Genomic DNA, 20,818 nt, shown 5'->3' with positions numbered 1-20,818 from the left:
TATGTATAGATACTACTGGCATTCATTGTAATAGTAATACTTCATTTAGAAAATGAATTTTTTTTTGTAGTGGCCTCCATTTTTTTTTGTTATCTGGCTTTTTTCATTTGAGGAAATCAACAGGGTCCTGATGAATCCTAAAGCATCATGTGACAAAAGCAAGATGTCCACCACTGAGATGTCTGCCTCCTTACAGGGCTCTAGTTCCATCACTCCTTTATTTTGTCCATCACAAAGATTGGCCTCAGATGCTTCAGTCTACTCCTAAGTGGTTAAAACATAAGTGAAGTCTTTTCGCTGATTAGCTTATTTCCTCCAAAGAGTGTAGAAAATTATTATTCTAAAGATTAGCTCAAAGAATATTTACTTTAAAAATACACATCATTAACTACTAGAAGAAGAGAGGAAAATTGACCTAACTAAATATAGTTAGAATTCTATTTCTCTTTTTTATTTTTTTCAGTTTAAGAGGAGAAAATCATAATATACTGTGTAGAAAAAAATTTAAGAAATAAAATATCTACTTTTTCTATCTTCATTCTCCAGGTATACAGTAAAGTTTTTATACATGTAATGGATGGAATTTTGTGCAAATATATAGTAATAAATTATTTTGGCTTTTGTATTTCTGAAAATTTTATTTTGCCTTTACTTAAATATATATAGATATAATTTTGTTTTGTCTTATTTTATTTTATTTCTGAGCAGTCTAAATTCTTAGATTTTTTTTCCCTTCAACACTTTAAATATGTTGTTTCACTGTATTTGGCTTTCATGGTTCTGACATGCTATTATTCTTGTTTGTTCCTTTATATGTAACATGACTTTTTCCTTTAACAGCTTTTAATTTTCTCTTTATTATTGATTTTAACCAATTTCATTATGTTGTACATCAATGCAATATTCTTGATATCTTTTTTGCTTAGGGCTCATTGAGCTTTTTGCATATTGAAGCTTATATTTTTTCTTAAATTTTAAATATTTTCAGGTGATGTTTCTTAAAATAATTTTTCTGTCCCTTCTTCCCTTTCCCATCTACTACAATTATACATATATTAGGCTCAGAGCTAACTGATACTGTATTCAGATTTCTTAAGTTATTATTCATCTGTGTTACAGTTTAAGTAGTTTCTATATTTTGAAATTCATTAAGCTTTTCTTCTGTGTCTAATCTAACTTTTTTTTTTTTTTTTTTTTTTTGCAGTACGTGGGCCTCTCATTGTTGTGGTCTCTCCCGCTGTGGAGCACAGGCTCCGAACATGCAGACTCAGCAGCAATGGCTCAGGGGTCTAGCCGCTCTGAGGCATGTGGGATCTTCCCAGACCAGGGCACAAACCCATGTCCCCTGCATCGGCAGGTGGACTCTCAACCACTGTGCCACCAGGGAAGACCTAATATAACTTTATAAATCCAAGCCAGTGGTTTTCTAAACTTAAGGTTTAAAATAAAAATCCAGAGAATTCTCGATTCTCAACTGAGCTCTTTACACACCTTTCATATCTTCATTTAATATGCTCTAGTTTTCCTGTATTTTCTTGAACACCTGGAATATAATTACAATACATTTTAATGTCTTGGAATACTTATTCTTTCAACTTAATTATTTCTGGATCAGTTTCAACTGATTTTTTTCCTTTTTACACAAGTTGTAATTACCTGTTTCTTTTGCAAGAGTGGTAATTTTTTAAATTATATTTTAATTTAATTTAATATTTTATTTTTTTGCATGCTAGCAATTGAAAATTTTATGTTTTTGTATGCTAGATCTTATTGTATTATTTTAAATATTTTTGAGGGTTTTTTTTCTTGGATGCAGTTGATTTATTTGGAAAGAGTTTGGTCTTTTTGAGGAAGCTCTTTAGGGTCTTTTAGACAGCCTCACAGCAACATTCAGTCTAGGGCTAATTTTTATCCACTACTGAGACAATAGCCTTCTGCATACTCTGATGACATGTGAATTACAAGTCTTTTCCACTTTGATTGTTAGGAGCAAAAATTTTTCCAGACCTTATTTGAGCCTCAAAGATTGTTCTATCCATTCTTTCAGATGGCTCTTTACATACATTTATTTCTCACCACTCAACTGAAGACTTGAAGAGTACTCTCTAGAGATCTCCATAGTTGCTTCTCTCTCTCTCCCTGTCTTTCTCCTAATCTCTCCTCTCTTGTGCTCTGTTGTGCCATGCAAACTCTAGATACTTTGTGCTCTCTAAATCTCAACTGCGTTTCCTCAAATCAGGAAGATGATAAGTCTCTGACTGGTGATTGACAGGAACCTGGAAATTTTCTCCAAGTGCTAAACTAGAGCAATCATAGGACATTCCTTATTTGTTTTCTTTTCTGAGATCACACTCCTGTGATGGCTGTTCTCCAAACTCTAAAAGTAGTTGTTCTATATATCTGTCCATTTTTTAAAGTTGTTACATCAAGACTGACCTGAATTGGAAGTACTGGAATACTTTAACAGAGCTTGAGGGTTATTTAGTTCTGTATGTTCAGAGTTTATATATATATATATATATATATATATATACACATACACACACACAGAGAAAGAGAAACTATTATATATCTGAGTTAAACCATAGATATTGTTCTCAGGTTGTTTGCAGTCTAAAAGTCAATCTAAAAGACAGACGAGCAAAAAAATGCATTAAATGATCCATCAAAGAGTACAACTACTGCAAGGGACTAATAGGAGCCAAGAGGTGGATTTGGCATTACATTGCAATGATAGCACTTCTGGCAGTTTTAACAACAACAACAATCAGTGGCTTTTCCAAATAAAAGTTTATTTCTCATTTTAGTCACAGTCCTATATGTCAGATGAATCTTTCAGATATCTCTCTTCTGACCAGTTAAATGAAGGTGTCAAATTCCTCCATCATAGCTTATTTTTCATTTAATTTTTTTAAATTTCTAGCAGCATGGGTGGGAGAAAGAATCAACCAAAGATATCTCAGGAAATAATACGGACCAAAACTTCAATTAGTATACATCACATTTAGATACATCAATTAGCTAAATTAGTTCACATGACCTGGATCTAACTGCAAAGGAGCCTGAGAAATAACTTTATAAGTACTCAGAAAAAAATAATCAGGATTGGGAGTACTTAACCAATGTCTTCCATGGGCCTATGTGGATGATGAACGAGTTCCACCTTATTATTGATAGCTTGGATATGGATACTGTAAAATAAGAGGAAAGAGGCAACTTGGGAAAAAATGATTCAGGGCTTTGAAATCCACACAGAAGCCTTTGGGATATATAGAATAAGAAATATGGAACTATTTTAACTTCTTAAAAATGTTTATATGAAAGATAGATTTGGAAAAATTCATGTTACAAAGTTCATGTTAGACAATTAAAGATGATACATGATTGAAGTGAGCAAAATTTTGGAAGTTTTGTTTTACATGGTGGTACAAAATGATTAAGTCATTAACCAGAAGATTAACGATTAAAAATCCAGTGGTTAAGAGTCCACTTTCCAATGCAGGGGACATGGGTTTGATCCCTGGTTGGGGAACTAAGATCCCACATGTCACGGGGCAACTAAGCCCGCATGCTCTAAGGGCTATGCACCACAACTAGAGAGCCCTTGCACTGTAACTATTGAGCCTGCACCCCACAATGAAAGACCCCGCATGTCACAATGAAGATCACACATACTGCAACTAAGACCTGATACAGCTAAATAATTAATTAATTAATTAATTTTTAAAAAGTCATGAAAGTTGAGACTCTATGAAAGTTTCAGAGGAAAGGGACATATTCTTAGTGATAAATAAGAAAAATGGGAAAAATAGAAGGGAGAATTACAAAATAAATCCAAAGTCAACATAATAAAAATTTCTGTGGAAAACAGAGAGCATGTATCCATTAGAATCCCTGGACAAACTTAACAAATTAGAAGATTAAGCTAAGTTTTATTTGTAAAAATATAATGATGTTATACATTTTGCCTCAAAGACACATGCATAGAAGAACAAGGGAATAAAAGGAGAAAAGGGTATCATGGGTGAAATGTTTGCTGTTCCATCATAAAAAATAATTCCTTAGAACATCTAAGGATTCTGTAACAGTAGTTTACAAGATTTTTTTGGTGTACTATTGCCATGCATTTAAATTTGTCAAAATATAAAATCGTTTAAACTGCACAAAATTAAGACTTAAAACCTATACACGACTAAGTAGTCACAGAAGTATTTAAAGAGAAGTGTTAATATCAAGACCATAAATTAATCTTTACTTCAGTGTCAAGACCATAAATTTGCTTTTACTTCAGTCTTGACAAATGCAGGAATATAACTTTTGAATATAGGGGAAAATTTCCTGTTAGCTACCATTAACAACATTCAATGTCCTATCCTTAAACCTGAGAGTGGTTTATCTGAATACAATGTATAAGTATATTATTATTAACAGAAATATTTTTCCTGTTATTCACAACCATCAGCCAACACACACACACACACACACACACACACACACACACACACGAACAAAAGATGCATTTGTAGATAATCATGTGAATCTTTACTTGAAAATATTTGTTTTTGATTAGAAGTTCCTGTAATCTACTTGTAAATAATAGCTGCCATTGTATTGAATATGACTGCATGCTCACCTCTGTAAATGTGTTTTACATATGTAATTTCCTTTCCTTTAATCAACACAACTATGCTTTATTTTACCAGAGTTGACTGACATTTTGATGAAGATTAAGAAAAGTGTTTTTCTGTTTGAATATTAAGCATTATTTTTGAAAATATGAATTAGAACAACTTTCACAGGCTAGGTGAGGAAGACTTAAAGGAGACAGGAAAAGGTTGAAATGATTTCTATTGTTTCCAAAAAGAACAGGTTTTCTAATAGAAAGAACTTAACTGAAAATATACGTATTCCCCTAAAAACAAGTTAAATAAGCATTCCCTTTAGTTGAGAGAAAACAGGTTTAACATAGACCCAAGGTTTTTAGTGGAGAGAAAATGATAGAGGAATGATGTTAGTATTGGTCTTGACTTATTTCACTTATCCATATCACTTTTGATCAGTATAGCCAAGGTGGGAAGCAAAATAATAAGAGTCATCAGTAAGGTCTTTGGTTCCATGGCTATGTGGCTAATTTTAAGAATTATCAATGAACCAGATGGTTTTACACCTGTCACAAGATACCCATGACCAAGGAAAGAAGAGCTTTGGAAAATGACTGAAATAAGAATATAAGAAAGTTCACAGTAGCAAAGTTTATTGCTTATTGTAGCATTGAGGAAACTAATCTCCATATACTATTACTAGAATGTCATAAGTACAATCTGTTGGAGGTGAAACTTCTGAACTGGTAGAGAAAAATGTGCAGCATATAAAGAGATGAGAAAAGTAATGGAAGATATGCAAAAGAAGTAGTAGGAATAGTAGTTACAGCTTTCCATATTGACATTTAGATATTCTAAATACCTTCTTTTTTAATGTAATTCTCTTGGAGAAACCTTCATACAGAAAAGATAGCTATCTGGGTAAAAATAAATGCAGGGCTAAAAATGAATGACTTCAATCCAAATGTTAGCCGTTTGATCAAGAGCAAGGCTGAAGGTTATCCTTCCCATTGTAGGAATTGTACTCATTCCTATAATGAGAAAATTAGTAGTTGAATGGAATCACATCTGGGTAATTTATTTTATAATGAGTTACATATGTACATTTGTTGAATTAAACACAGCACATGTGCACACACATGCAAAATCAATTATTTGTATTGTCATCAATCAGCTATTGAGGCAACACAAAGTTTTTGTCACTGAGCTAAAATTTAAATCAGGTGTATAAAGATAAATAACATATGAACCCATTCCCTGATGACTCCTACCAATAGTATTATTGTTTTTTGTACCTTAGTGCCTGAGCAGGGACACCCTAGGTTTCTTCACAACCACTAATTTCAAAACCTTATTTTATAGAACTTCTGTCAGAATAGGTCTCCTATCTCTATTGGGAAGACTATCTCATGAATCTGAATGTAACCCATGAAGAAAAATTCCTCTCTAATCTACTTTAGTAAAGCACACAAATTGAAGTCTTTGGAAAATATCTGTCTGACTGTGATTCTATGCATTAGAATTATTATTCTGTGATTAGAAATATATAAAGATATTGATAAAAATCTGTCTCCAGCCAATACAATGACAATGAGATTGCCTATTTATATTTTATGTGTATTTTGAAAGGGTATAAATAAAATGGTACTAAATTATCATTATCATGCCTGTTCAAACATCAGGCATGATTATTATAATATTGTAAGGTATACTTGAGATTACATGTAAAAATAAAGTTATCTAAATTATGTCAGTTCTGTAGACCAGTGGTCCCCAACCTTTTTGGCACCAGGGACCAGTTTCTTGGAAAACAATTTTTCCACAGAACAGGGTGTGGGGGGGAGGATGGCTCAGGTGGTAATGTGAGCAATGGGGAGCAATGCACAGCAGCATACGAAGCTTCGCTCACTCACCCATTGCTCAACTCCTGCTGTGCAGCCCTTTTCTAACAGGGCGTGGACCAGTACCAGTCTTCCGCCCAGGGGTTGGGGACACCAAGTGTAGACCATTTAATACAGAGAATGACAGATTCAAGTACTAAATATTTAATTCTGATTCTATTATCATCCTTAGCTTATATACAAAGTAAATACTTCCAGCTCTTCAGAAAACAATGCTCAATGCCAATGTAAGATATATTAATAATAACATAAAAGATCAAAGTCTGAAATAACAAAAAAATACTAGGCAAATATATTGCAAACCTAATTTTAAGAAAGAAATATCTCCCTTTTAACCAGAAAATGCATGTGGATAATTTTAAAGCAGAAAACAAAATTTTTCTAACAAGCATTAGTTCTCTCGAATTTTTTTACTCTATGTGAAAGCATTTAGTGTGTAGGACTTGTCAAGATGGAAGGAGACACAGAAGATCCATGAAACCAATGATATCACTCTTGTATTTTTTGTGTGATTTTTAACAGTTTTATAAACAGTTGAGCTGAAAATGAATTTCAGTCATTGGAGTTAAAATTTGGATAAATATGTCCTAAACACTGATCTGAGTGTAGGAACAAGTCTCCCAGTTCCAGATAGATTGTTTGTTAGACGGAATGACAATATAGGTCCCTAGGTTTTTCAGTTTATCCTTGGTGTTGGTGATTTCATCTTGACCATTATAGTGAAAAGTTGCTCAGCTTCTTTTATCCTACTATAATTCATGACTTTTTGGAAGCACTAAGCAACAGTTCTCTTACTTACTTTTATTTTTTTCTAATACTTCTTTGTGAAAGTCTCTGACATATCTAAACTCATGATAGGAATATTATAAATGAGGGCCAGGTTAAAACTGAAGAAAATGTCAAATGTTCTTCATATTAGAAATTGTTCAATGAGATTTTCTAATCTGTTGAGAAGTGAAAGTAAAGAAAATAAGATTTGTACATTCTGCCCTTTCCAGCACAGTAATAAGTTTTCCTGTAAAAAGATAACAACAGGGAATCTTTCCTGTTGAACAATATCACTCAGAAAGTGAGATGATGGGGAGTACCACATGGTATACAGGATGATGAAATGCATCAGGGTTTAAGGACAGAGTTAGGAAAAATACAAAATGGGAGTTGATCAATGAAAGAAAAAATGCCTCAGGCTGATTTCCAGTAGTATTCTTGTTCAAATAGAGACCAAATAAAAGAATTGTGTTATTTCACTGAAGGGAAAAACGATTTTTGTTTTGCTTTGTTTTTGTTTTTCAGAAGATAGAATAATTAATGTTTTATAAGAGTAAGCGATTAGCTTAGAAATGAAATGATTGCTTTTACTTATTTACATATGCCTAATGATGCCCAATTTTATTTACAATTAATTGAATAATTAAACTTAATTCACAATATAGTGGATAAATAAAGGAATAATTGACAATCAGAAGAAAACTGATTGGTGCCATTGGTGGCTTATTTAATATGACAGAGAAAGCTTTCTTCCACAGTATTCATGATTTCCTTTTTTCCATGATGATAAGAATTTTTAACCTGGAAGTGGTCAGGGAAAGCAAAGACTACGTTACCAACCTCCAATACATTTATATGAGGCCACATAACTATGTTCTGGCCAATTCATAGAAATGTGAAATATCAGCTTCTGGAAAATTTACTTCAAATATTTGTTACATGGTCTTTGCTCACCTTTTGACCCTGTCTTTTACATCTTACTGCTTGGATCATGGATGTGATGGGAAGGTATCCTTAAAGAGTGGTGAGGATAGGATTACATTTTTCCTATAAAGCTCCATAAAGTCTGGATCCTTGAGGACACCATGGATTCCAGTCCCCATCCTTATCCTGACGACTTACCTCTAGCATCTGTTTATGAAAGAGAGAAAAAATATATTGTATCTCATTTCAAACACTTTTTTTCAATATTTGAATTCAATATTATTCTATGTGAAGTAGATCTGAGAACCTGGAAATTATGATTTTTTTAAGCTTTTAACTGAATCCTACAAATAGAGAAAAACTCAGGCTAGAACCAATTTATCTGACAACAGAGGTGGAAGGGGTTATAGCTTTGCCAAGTGAGAGTCTGTCTCTCTGCAGCCTGAAATCTAAGTTGATGAAGAGAGTACAACTAATTTGGAATCTTGGAGGATTGAAAAGTTCAGTGCATCTGGAGTCCAAACTGAAGCACACATAAAAACAATGACAATGAAGAGGAATCCTTAGCAGGAGATAACTATTGCCCCAGACTTTTTAAAAATAAATTTTCACTGATATCTCCCTGTCAAACAGAGGGAGATGAGAGCAGTAGCAAAGATCAAGTTAAAGCTGCTACTTTACTACAGATGCTAAAAGGAAAAAATATAAGAAACTTAAAGCTTAAAAGTAGTTCTAGGCAAGAACTCGGCTGTAGTTATTTGCAAGTATGCCTTCTAAGATTTGGGGGAAATTATATTGCCAAAGAAGCTATAGGTCTAATCAGTAAAAGCCTGCATTTATACCTCTAATGCAACCCTTGGAGCCTCAATTTTTCACCAGCAGAAAGGAGATGGGTAAAGTTGTTAAGATTACAGAAATGGATACTCTTCAATGATAACTTTATGTTTGCTTATAGAGGTAAAATATATGTAGGAAGTACTGAGAAAAGAGAGCCGGGAATTATGGCAATGAACAAGATTATTTGTTCCACAGTGTAGAACAAGAAAAGTCTGGATGAACTCACAAAATAAATTGTACTACTAAAAATACAAGTATTTCTATTTCTACCCAACAAGATGTGATAGTTTTTGTAGACAATGAATGCTAGTTGCCTATCCTCATTTCCAGGTGGAAATTTTTATTGCAGTTGTCTTATTCTTATCCTACCATCACCATCACATGCTGGGTAGGATGGATATGGTGGAAAGTCGATTTCACGTTCTTTGGTTCAGAGGTGTCTGGACCAGGAGAAACCACATTCACATCTAATAGAAAAAAATTGTGTGGCACCCAAAAGCTCTGAACTTTGAGCTGGAGGCAGACACTGGATGAGACTTTATTGGTATTTTTCTCCTAAGGTAGTTAGTACAGTCCATGTGAACAAAGAATGCTGCATATGAATATTGAGGTAACCAAAGAGTAAGATTATGGGAAAAAGTTGTACTGTTATACCTGTTCCTCATGTCTTCCATATTAATAGAATGTTCATCTGTTTATAGAACAGAAGAGAAATTCATCTGTTTACATGTGACTATATGTGACTGTCTTGGCTACGTGTCAGGTTTTATATTATGCAAAATTATCTGTGTAACAGTCTTTAGTTTAGGTTTCAGGTTTAGGTAAAGATCAACTGATGCTTCCCTTCTGAGACTTCGTCTTCTCTCTCTCTTTTTTTTTTTGTCCCTGATTCTTGAACTATAATCATAATGTTAGAGGCTCTGTCTTGGACCGTGAGAATTAAGGTACACCCTGGAGGTGATGGGAAGATATAATGAGCCTGGGTCCCTGAGGACAGCATAGAACAGGGCTAGCATTCTAGCAGGAATGAACAACTTCTAGACTCATACATAAGAGGTAAATAAACTCATATATTATCAAAGCCACCCTTACTTTGAATTGCTGTTAAATCACAGTCAAACATAAGTTTAATAACATAATAAAAGTAATCACCTAATTCTGAACCTTAAATGATAGGCTTTGTACAAATTGTAGATGCCCTTACATATTCTGCTGTTACACTACCCTTGTATTTATTTTTAGACTTGTTGTTTTGACGAGACTTCTACTCTAATTCTTTGTTTATAATCTGAGAATTTGTTTAAAAAATGATCTATATTGTATCTCAGTCAAGGTATTATAAATATGTTAAACTTACCTTATCATTTCCTGGTTACTTTTTATGTAGGGCAGCTTTACAAAAGTGCCTTATAAGTCTTAAAACTATAAAAAACAAACCTTAAATTACCAACTCTATAAGAAGAGAGAGACCAAGGTCTCCAATGTTTAACTAGGAAACTGATGGAGCTGAAATGTATATCTCTTAGTGACAAGTTTAATAGTCTCTCCCTATACCTTGTTCCTTTACAACAATATCCACAACCTATTATGTATTATCAATGTCTTTAATCACTGATAGTATTTACACAATTTTAAAGTAATAGAAATATATTATTAGCACCACAGTTCTTGGATCTCTAATTTAGACAACCATTCAATTCATTTTAATTCATTTCAGAATATAAGTACTAGATGTCAAATATACAAATATGATTAAATATAGATTATCCATGAGATGTCATATAGTCTAGTGGAAAAAATAAATAAGAGTAGATAATTTTAATGTAATGTTATAAGCACAAAGATAGAGGAACACACAGTGGATTCTGAGAATAGGGGTGGTTCTCCCATCCTGGGGAAGTTTAACTGCTCTCTTGACCTCAGACTCCACATCCATGACTCTTGACCTCTGTAAGGAGGGGATACTCAACAATAGTAACACTTTAGTTTCAGTCTACAGCATGAGGGACTCACATGTTTCTGAGCAGTTGTCTCCTAACTTGTCATTCTCTACAATGTTTCCTTCACTCTGACACAAACTTGATAGGTAATTCATTATTTTAAAGATATATTCAAAATTTTACTAATCAGCATGCTTATTTTCTCTGCCTGTGGAGAACAAATAGTTAACTATTTAAAGAGAGAATCCTGGACAGTATTTACTTTTAGTTGTCTTTTGCTTTAAAATGAGTTACTCATAATTTTAGAAAAATATGAAATATAAATACTTCTGGAGAATAACTACTATTTTAATTTGACTATGCAATGCAGTAAGTCCTCTACATATGAACAAGTTCCATTCTGAGAGCACATTCATAAGTCCAATTTGTTTGTAAGTCCGACAAAGTTAGCCTAGGTACTCAACTAACACAATTGGCTATATAGTACTATACTGTAATAGGTTTATAATACTTTTCATACAAATAATAAATACAAACAAACAAAAATAAAGAAAACATTTTTAATCTTACAGTTCAGTACCTTGAAAAGTACAACAGCTGACATACAGTAGCTGGCATCCAGTGAACAGGCAAGAAGAGTTACTGACTGGAGGAGGGAGAGGAGGTGGGAGATGGTAGAGCTAAGGATCATTAGCAATAGGAGATACCAGCTACATCACCGCTGCTACATATTAACAGTACCAGCTACATCACTGCTGCTTTTATGCTTGCTTCCAGACATCCTGGGCTTGTACTAAAGATACTGTACTACTGTACTCTATATAGTACTGTACAGTAAAGTATACAAAAGCACACCTACTTGTAAAGGATGCACGTATGTGACATTGTATGCCAGACTCGTGAACTAACTTACGTGATTGAACATGGAAACGCACATTCCCATCTTTGAAAGTTGGCAACTTGAAACTTCATATGTAGGAGACTTACTGTATTAACTTTTTGGCAGAATTTACTTATATAGCTATAGTTTCAAATTCAGAAATGTATTGTAGATTTCATTCAAAATATAGTTAATATTCCTTAGCTATTACAGATATAGTTGCAATAAGGCAAAAATCTTTTTGTTTTAATGAATTTATACTGAGATAAACTATTTATTAAATGGAAATTCATATAAATATTTTGAAGGGGAATTTGAAAGTGTGTACAAAATTTTAGAGTTTTGAGCAGAAATTTTTACCTTCACATTATTCTTTTATCATTGTATACTGGTGCATCTGTACATTGAAATACTGGACAGTTACTAAAATTATGATAAATAAAATTTATGATGCTATACACTGTATATTCACATTATTCAAAAAGATTTATAATGTACAGTTAAGTAAAAATGATAAGTCATAAAACAGTATATATAACATGACTCCATCTTTACAAAATATAAAGGTATATGTATGTAAAGATTAAACACAAATAATATACACTGAGAACTAACTTTGCAGCAGGTATTGAATTAAGGACTTTATAAGCATTATCTCATTTATTTACGGTATTGTGTTATAACCAATTTGAAGATATACACAGTGAGTCTCAAAGACTAAGTTTTGTATGTAAAATCACAATATTGCCAGTTAGTGGCAGAGTCAATACTGAAAGTAAAATCGGCTGAATGAGAAAGTCTATACTTGTAATAACCTGACTACATGCGTATATTGCCTTATGAGTATAGACATATAAAATGTAAACTTCAGAGAATATACAATAAAATGTTTACTTGTGGAATAATTTACCCACTCAAATGATCAGCATAAATAAGTGCATTATCCAGAATTGTAACCTTAAATACAATTTACCATGTCTCACACTTACTTTAACCCAATTTCCCTCAAAAGTTAAGTGGCAAGAATTACTAGATACAGGCATAGAAAAATTGGAGTTGGGTGAGGGTAAGGTGGGGCACTACACTGGTGAACTTAGATTATGTCTGACAAAATAATTTACTTATTCTGCTAAACATAGATATTTCTATAATGTTGTCTTGAAATCAGTTAAAAAAGAAAAAAAATGTGTAAAAGAAAGTGGCTGTAGATGGTAAAATAAATATTTGATTTGGTTTGAAACAGTGACACTGATTAATCAGGTTCTCCCATTTTACATTTTTGCTAGTAAGGTTTTGTCCACTTCTCCCCTAAGTTTAAAAAAAAAAAAATCTGTGAGTGGGCACTAGGTGTTCATCAAGACATCAGTATGTTCCTGGCTCATTTCATTTATTATTTCACAGCAAATGAAAGCTCAGGCTGTCCAGCCCCATTTTGCAAAAATTAAACAGGAAGGGCTGACTTTAATTGCTTTGCAAGTCTTCTATTATTGAATGACTTGCATAGATGGGTTTGAAATTTATTGGCAAGCAGCTTGATTGTTAGAGCTTAATCTCCAGTTAACAGTTCCCTCTGACTTTGTTCTGCATTGAGTAGGCCTCCCTCTGCTCAGATTAAAATGCACAGAAACCCCTGTTCTCTCAGTCTTTTTTAAACAAAGAATGTCCCCAGTGCCAAATATATTATATTTTGATATAATAGAAATGACATTAAAATTCACTAAACTCACTTAACTCAGCACATTGTGTGCTTGTCTGTTCAGAATGATTTTTCAGTCACTCTTTACTCTATTTGTTATAAAAAAAAGAGCATTGAAGCCCATATGTTCACACAGTCGTATGGCAGAGATGAGGCTGCTGAAAAAAGGTAACAAGTAGAGAATGTTTTAGAGAAAACCATTATGTACTTCTGGTAATATTCCACAGAAATGACACACCCAAGGATGAAAATCAGTACCCAAAACACTCCACTCCAGCTAAATACTCCACCTATGTATTGCCAAATTGTTCTGAGATATATATATATATATGAGAGCGAGAGCGAGAGTGAGAGAGAGAGAGAGAGAGAGAGAGAGAGAGAGAAATTCTGTGAAGAAAGTGAATACAAAGTAATATCTTGGAAATTATAAGGATCCAGAAAAGTGGTATAAGTGTGATCAGAATACTGAAAGACAACATCAGGAAACTTCTCCACATAGTAAGAGCCCTTAAATGTGAATGAAATGAATGTATTGGGAAAGAAAAGACCTGTAGTCACTGATGTTCTCTTGGGTAGCAGTTCTCTGTCAAATTGATACAGGAAATCAGTCATCTCATTTTAAATATCCCTTTCAAGGTTTCAGAGTAAGAACAAAATGTTATATTTTTCATACTCTACCTACCTTAGGTTATGAAAACTACAAATAATCCCTGAAATCTGCCATGAAAATTTTGGCTGGCTCCAGAGTGTTAGGATATCTGGTCCAGTTTAAATTAAATCAAGAAAGCAGAAACACAATTTTTTTTTAATATTGCAATAAGAAAAAGAGATTGAGAAGGAGATAGCTGGATCTTTGATTATTCAGTCCACTGATCAAAATATTTGCATACAACTGGTCAAATAATTAGGGCTTTTATCCTTGTGAATCTCTTCCTCCTTTCTTTCTTTCCAAATAACCTTCCTTTATATGGCTCCTTCCTGCTTGCTCACAATTCTTCCCATCTTGCCTTATCATTTATTATCTTAGCAATTTCTCCCCTCTCCTTTCCCCTGGTAATTACCACTCATACATGCTGCCCCTTTTTTAGCACTAACAATATGACTTTTAAGTTAAAATACTTAATTATTTAACTTTAACAATCTATCAAACCTCAAGACCAAAGATGGGTTTCTCAAAGTAGGTGATTTTAGAGAGCTACCATTATTTTAGATCATATTATAAGAAACCAGTAATGATTTCTGAGTTTTGATATTACTGAGGCTATTAGAAAAGAAGTAAAAGAAAGAGAGAGAGACAGACACCCAGGGAGGGAGGATGAGAGGAAGAGAGGAAGGACAAAGGCAGAAAGTGAGGGAGAGAAAAAAGAAAAAAAAAGAGAGAAATAAAGAAAGAAAAATAAGAAAGGAAGGAAGGAAATGACATAGGCACATGGTTATTCACTGTAGTATTATTTGAAATGTTAAAGACTATTACAACCCAAATATACATAAACAGGCTGCTGGTTGAAAACGTTATAGTAGTAGTCTCATGATCCTTTGTATTTCTGTAGTGTCAGCTGTAATTTCTTCTTTTTCATTTATTTTTTTTTTAATTGGGTTATAATTGCTTTACAATGTTGTCTTAATTTTTGCTGTACAATGATGTGAATCACTATATGTATACCTATATCCCAACTTTCTTAGACCTCCCTCTCACCTCCCCCCATCCCATCCAACTAGGTCACCACAGAGCACCTAGCTGAGGTCCCTGAGCTATAAAGAATGTTCCCACTAGCTATCTGTTTTACACATGGCAATGCATGTACCTCAATCACAATCTAGCAATTCACTCCAGTCCCCTCTCTCCCATGTCCACATGTCTGTTCCCTACATCTGCATCTCTATTTCTGCCCTGTTCACCTGTACCATTTTTCTATATTCCACATACATGCATTAATATATGATACTTCTTTTCCTCTTTCTAACTTCACTCTGTATGACAGACTTTAGTTCCACCCACGTCTTAACAAATGACACAATTTCATTCCTTTTTATGTCTGAGTAATATTCCATTGTACATATGTACAACATCTTCTTTATCCATTCATCTGCCGATAGACATTTAGGTTGATTCCGTGTCCTGTCTATTGTAAATAGTGCAGCAGTGAACATTGGGGTGCATGTATCTTTTTAAATTATGGTGTTCTCAGGGTATATGCCCAGTAGTGAGATTGCTGAGTCATATGGTAGTTCTATTTTTAGTTTTTTAGGAACCTGCCATATGGTTCTCCATAGTTGCTGCATCAATTTACATTCCCACCAACAGGGCAGGAGGGTTCCCCTTTCTCCACACCCTCTCCAGCATTCAATATTTGTAGATTTTTTTGATGATGGCCATTCTGACCAGTGTGAGGTAGTATCTCATTGTAGTTTTGATATGCATTTCTCTAATAATTAGTGATGTTGAGTATCTTTTCATGGGCCTCTTGGTCATCTGTAGGTCTTCATTGGAGAAATGTCTATTTAGTTCTTCTGACCATTTTTTGATTTGTTATATATATATACATATATATACATACATATATATATATAGCTTCATGAGCCATTTGTATAATTTGTAGATTAATCTCTTGTCAGTTTCTTTGTTTGCAAATATTTTCTCCCATTCTGAGCGTTGTCTTTTTGTCTCATTTACAGTTTCATTTGCTGTGCAAAAGCTTTTAGGTTTCATTAGGTTCCATTTGTTTATTTTTGTTTTTATTCTCATTACTCTAGGTGGTGGGTCAAAAAAGATCTAGCTGTGATTTATGTCAGAAATTGTTTTTCCTATGTTATCTTCTAAGAGTTTTATAGTGTCTAAGAGTTTTATAGGTATTACATATAGATCTTTACATTTAGATCTTTAATCCATTTTGCGTTTATTTTGTGTATGGTTTTAGGGAGTGTTCTAATTTCATTCTTTTATGTGTAGCTGTCCGGTTTTCCCAACACCATTTATTGAAGTGACTGTCTTTTTCCCATTGTATATTCTTGCTTCCTTTGTCATAGGTTAGGTAACCATAGGCATGTGGGTTTATCTCTGGGCTTTCTATCCTGTTCCATTGATCTGTATTTCTCTTTTTGTGCAGTACCATACTATCTTGATTAATGTGCCTTTGTAGTATAGTCTGAAGTCAGGGAACCTGATTCCTGCAGCTCCATTTTTTTCTCAAGATTGCTTTGGCTATTTGGGGCCTTTTTTGTTTCTATACAAATTGTCAAAATTTGTTCTACTTCTGTGAAAACTGCCATTGGTAGCTTGATAGGGATTGCATTGAATCTGTAGATTGCTTTGGGTAGTATAGTCATTTTCACAATAGTGATTCTTCCAATCCAGGAACATGGTGTATCTCTCCATCTGTTTGTGTTATTTTTAATTTCTTTCATCAGTGTCTTATAGTTTTCTGCATACAGGTCTTTTGCCTCCTTAAGTAGGCTTATTCCTGGGTATTTTACTCTTTTTTTTTGCAATGATAAATAGAATTGTTTCCTTAATCTCTCCTCTGATCTTTTATTGTTAGTGTATAAGAATGAAAGAGATTTATGTGCATTAATTTTGTATCCTGCAACTTTACCAAATTCATTGATTAGCTCTGGTAGTTTTCTGGTAGCATATTTAGGATTTTCTATGTATAGTATCATGTCATCTGCAAACTGTGACAGTTTTACTTCCTCTTTTCCAATTTGGATTCCTTTTATTTCTTTCTGTTCTCTGATTGCCTTAGATAGAACTAAAACTATCTTGAATGATAGTGGCAAGAATGGACATTCTTATTTTCTTCCTGATCTTAGAGGAAGAGGAAATGCATTCAGTTTTTCACCATTGAGAATGATGTTTGCTGTGGTTTTGTCATATATGGGCTTTATTACGTTGAAGAATGGTCCCTCTACCCCCACTTTCTGGAGAGTTTTTTATCATAAATGGGTGTTGAATTTTGTCAAAGGCCTTTTCTGCATCTATTGAGATGATTATGTGGTTTTTATTATTCAGTTTGTTAATATGGTTTACCTCATTGATTGATTTTCTTATATTGAAGAATCCTTGCATCCTTGGATTCTTCCTTAAATCCTTAAATCCCACTTGATCAGGATGTATAATACTTTTTATGTGTTGTTGGATTCTGTTTGCTACTATTTTGTTGAGGATTTTTGTGACTATGTTCATCAGTGATGTTGGTATGTAATTTTCTTTAAAAAGTGATATCTTTGTCTGGTTTTGGTATCAGGTTGATGGTCGCCTCCTAGAATGAGCTTGGGAGTGTTCCTTCCTCTGCAAATTTTTGGAAGAGTTTGTGAAGTATGTGTGCTAGCTCTTCTCTAAATGTTTGATAGAATTTGCCTGTGTAGCCATCTCATCCTCGACTTTTGTTTGTTCAAAGATTTTTAATTACAGTTTTATTACTTATGATTTGTCTCTTTATATTTTCTGTTTCTTCCTGATTCAACTTAGGAAGGTTGTACCTTTCTATGAATTTGTCCTTTTCTTCCAGGTTGTCCATTTTATTGGCATATAGTTGCCTGGAGTAATCTCTTACTATTCTTTGTATTTCTGTGGTGTCCTTTGTAATTTCTCCATTTTCATTTCTAATGTTATTGATTTGAATCCTCTCCCTTTTTTTCTTGGTGAGTCTGGTTAAAGTTTATCAATTTTGTTTATCTTCTCAAAGAACCACCTTTTAGTTTTATTGATCTTTGCTCTTTTTTTCTTCATTTCACTTTCATTTATTTCTGCTTTGATCTTTATGATTTCTTTCCTTCTACTAACTTTGTATTTTCAGTTTTTTGTTGTTTCATTTTGTTTTGTTTTTCTTTCTCTAGTTGCTTTAGGTGTAAGGTTAGAATTTTTTTTAGAGTTTTCTTGTTTCTTGAGGTGAGATTGAATTGGTATAAACTTCCCTCTTAGAACTGCTTTTTCTGCATCCCATAGATTTCGGGTCATTGTGTTTTCATTGTCATATGTTTCCAGGTATCTTTTTCTTTCCTTATTGATTTCTTCAGTGATCTCTTGGTTACTTAGTAGTGTATTATTTAGCCTCCATGTGTTTGTGTTTTCTACAGTTTTATTTCCTGTAATTGATTTCTAATCTCATAGTGTTGTGGTCAGAAAAGATGCTTGATACAATTTCAATTTTCTTAATTTTATGGAGGCTTTATTTGTGACCCATGATGTGATTTATGCTGGAGAATGTTGCGTGTGCACTTGAGAAGTAAGTGTATTCTGCTGTCTTCAGGTGGAATGTCATATAAATATCAATTAAGTCTATCTGTCTTATTATGTCATTTAAAGCTTGTGCTTTCTTGTTTATTTTCTGTCTGGATGATCTGTCCTTTTGTGTAAATGAGGTATTAATATCCTCTACCATTATTGTGTTACTGTCAATTTCCCCTTTTATGGCTGTTAGCATTTGCCTTATGTAATGAAATATACCTATGTTGGGTGCATAAATATTTATAATTGTTATGTCTTCTTCTTGGATTGATCCCTTGATCATTATGTTGTGTGCTTATTTGTCTCTTGTAACAGTCTTTATTTTAAAAATCTAGTTTACTGATATGAGTATTGCTACTCCAGCTTTTTTTTGTTTTCCATTTGCATGGAGTATCTTTTTCCATCCGATCACTTTTGGTCTGTATGTGTCCCTACGTCTGAAGTGGGTCTTTGCAGACAACATGTATATGGGTCTTGTTTTTGTTTCCATTCATCCAGTCTGTGTCTTTTGGTTGAAGCATTTAATCCATTTACATTTAAGGTAATTATCGATACATGTATTCCTATTACCATTTTCTTAATTGTTTTGGGTTTGTTCTTATAGGTCTTTTTCTTCTTCTCTTGTGTTTCCCACCTAGGCAAGTTCCTTTAGCATTTGTTGTAAAGCTGGTTTGGTGGTGTTCCATTCTCTTAACTTTTGCTTGTCTGTAAAGCTTTTGATTTCTCCATTGAATCTGAATGAGATCCTTGCCGGGTTGAGTAATCTTGGTTGTAGGTTTTTCCCTTTCATCAATTTATATATCTCCTGCCATTCCCTTCTAGCCTGCAGAGTTTCTGTTAAAAAAATCAGCTGTTAACATTATGGGAATCCCCTTATATTCTGCTTATTGCTTTTCCCTTGCTGCTGTTTATACTTTTCCTTGAATTTAATTTTTGTTAGTTTGATTAATATGTGTCTCATTGTGGTTTTCCTATGTTTTTTCCTGTATGGGACTCTCTGTGCTCCCTGTACTTGGATGGCTATTTCCTTTCCCATGTTAGAAAGTTTTCAACTGTAATCTCTTCAAATGGTTTTTCAGATCCTTTCTCTTTCTCTACTTTTTCAGGCACCCCTATAACTCGAATGTTGGTGTGTTTAATGTTGTCCCAGAGGTCTCTGAGACTGTCCTCATTTGTTTTTATTCTTTTTTCTTTATTTGTTCCACCCCAGTTATTTCCACCACTCTATCTTCCAGCTCACTTATTTGGTCTTCTGTACAAGGTATTCTGCTATTGTTTCCTCTAGTGTATTTTTTGTTTTTCATTTCAGTTATTGTGTTGTTCATCATTGTTTGTTTTTTCTTTAGTCCTTCTATGCCCTTGTTAAACATTTCTTGTTTTTTCTCAATCTGTTCCTCCATTCTATTTCTGATATTATGGATCATCTTTACTATCATCCCTCTAATTAATTTTCAGGTAGGTTGCTGATTTCCTCTTCATTTATCTGGTCTTGTAGGTTTTTAACTTGCTCTTTCACCTGTAATATATTTTTGGCACTCTCATTTTTTTTTATGTATGAGGCTGTGTTTCTGTTTTGATGGTTGTTTGGCCTGAAGTGTCCAGCACTGGAGTTTGCTGACAGTTCAGTGGAGCTGGATCTTGGTGTCAAGATGAGGACCTCTGGGAGACCAAACACTGATTATTATTCCCTAAGACCTGAAGTTCTCTGTCAGGCCAGTGGCTTGGGCTCAGCACTCCCACCACAGGAGCTCAGGCCCAAACCTTGGCCTGGTTACCAAGATCCTGCAAGCCATGAGGCAAGGCAAAAAAAAGAAAAATAAGCAAAAAAGCAAGAAACAGAAAAGAACAGGATATTAACAAAGAAAAGCATAAAATAAAAAAAATGAAAAATATGCTAGAAAAGCTAATAATTAAAATGAATCAAGAACAACAAAACAAAATAGAACCACAACAGCAAAACAATAAATAAATAAAAATAAAATAAAAACAATTAAAAATAAAATATTAAAATTAAAAAATAAAAAAATTTCCTAGTTCCTCCTCT

The sequence above is a fragment of the Delphinapterus leucas genome, chromosome 7, assembly GCF_059928025.1.
Source record: "Delphinapterus leucas isolate spDelLeu-1000000601 "Yukka" chromosome 7, BTC_Dleu_Yukka2, whole genome shotgun sequence".
NCBI classification, from domain to species: Eukaryota; Metazoa; Chordata; class Mammalia; order Artiodactyla; family Monodontidae; genus Delphinapterus; species Delphinapterus leucas.
Note: the sequence above shows the minus strand (reverse complement) of the source record.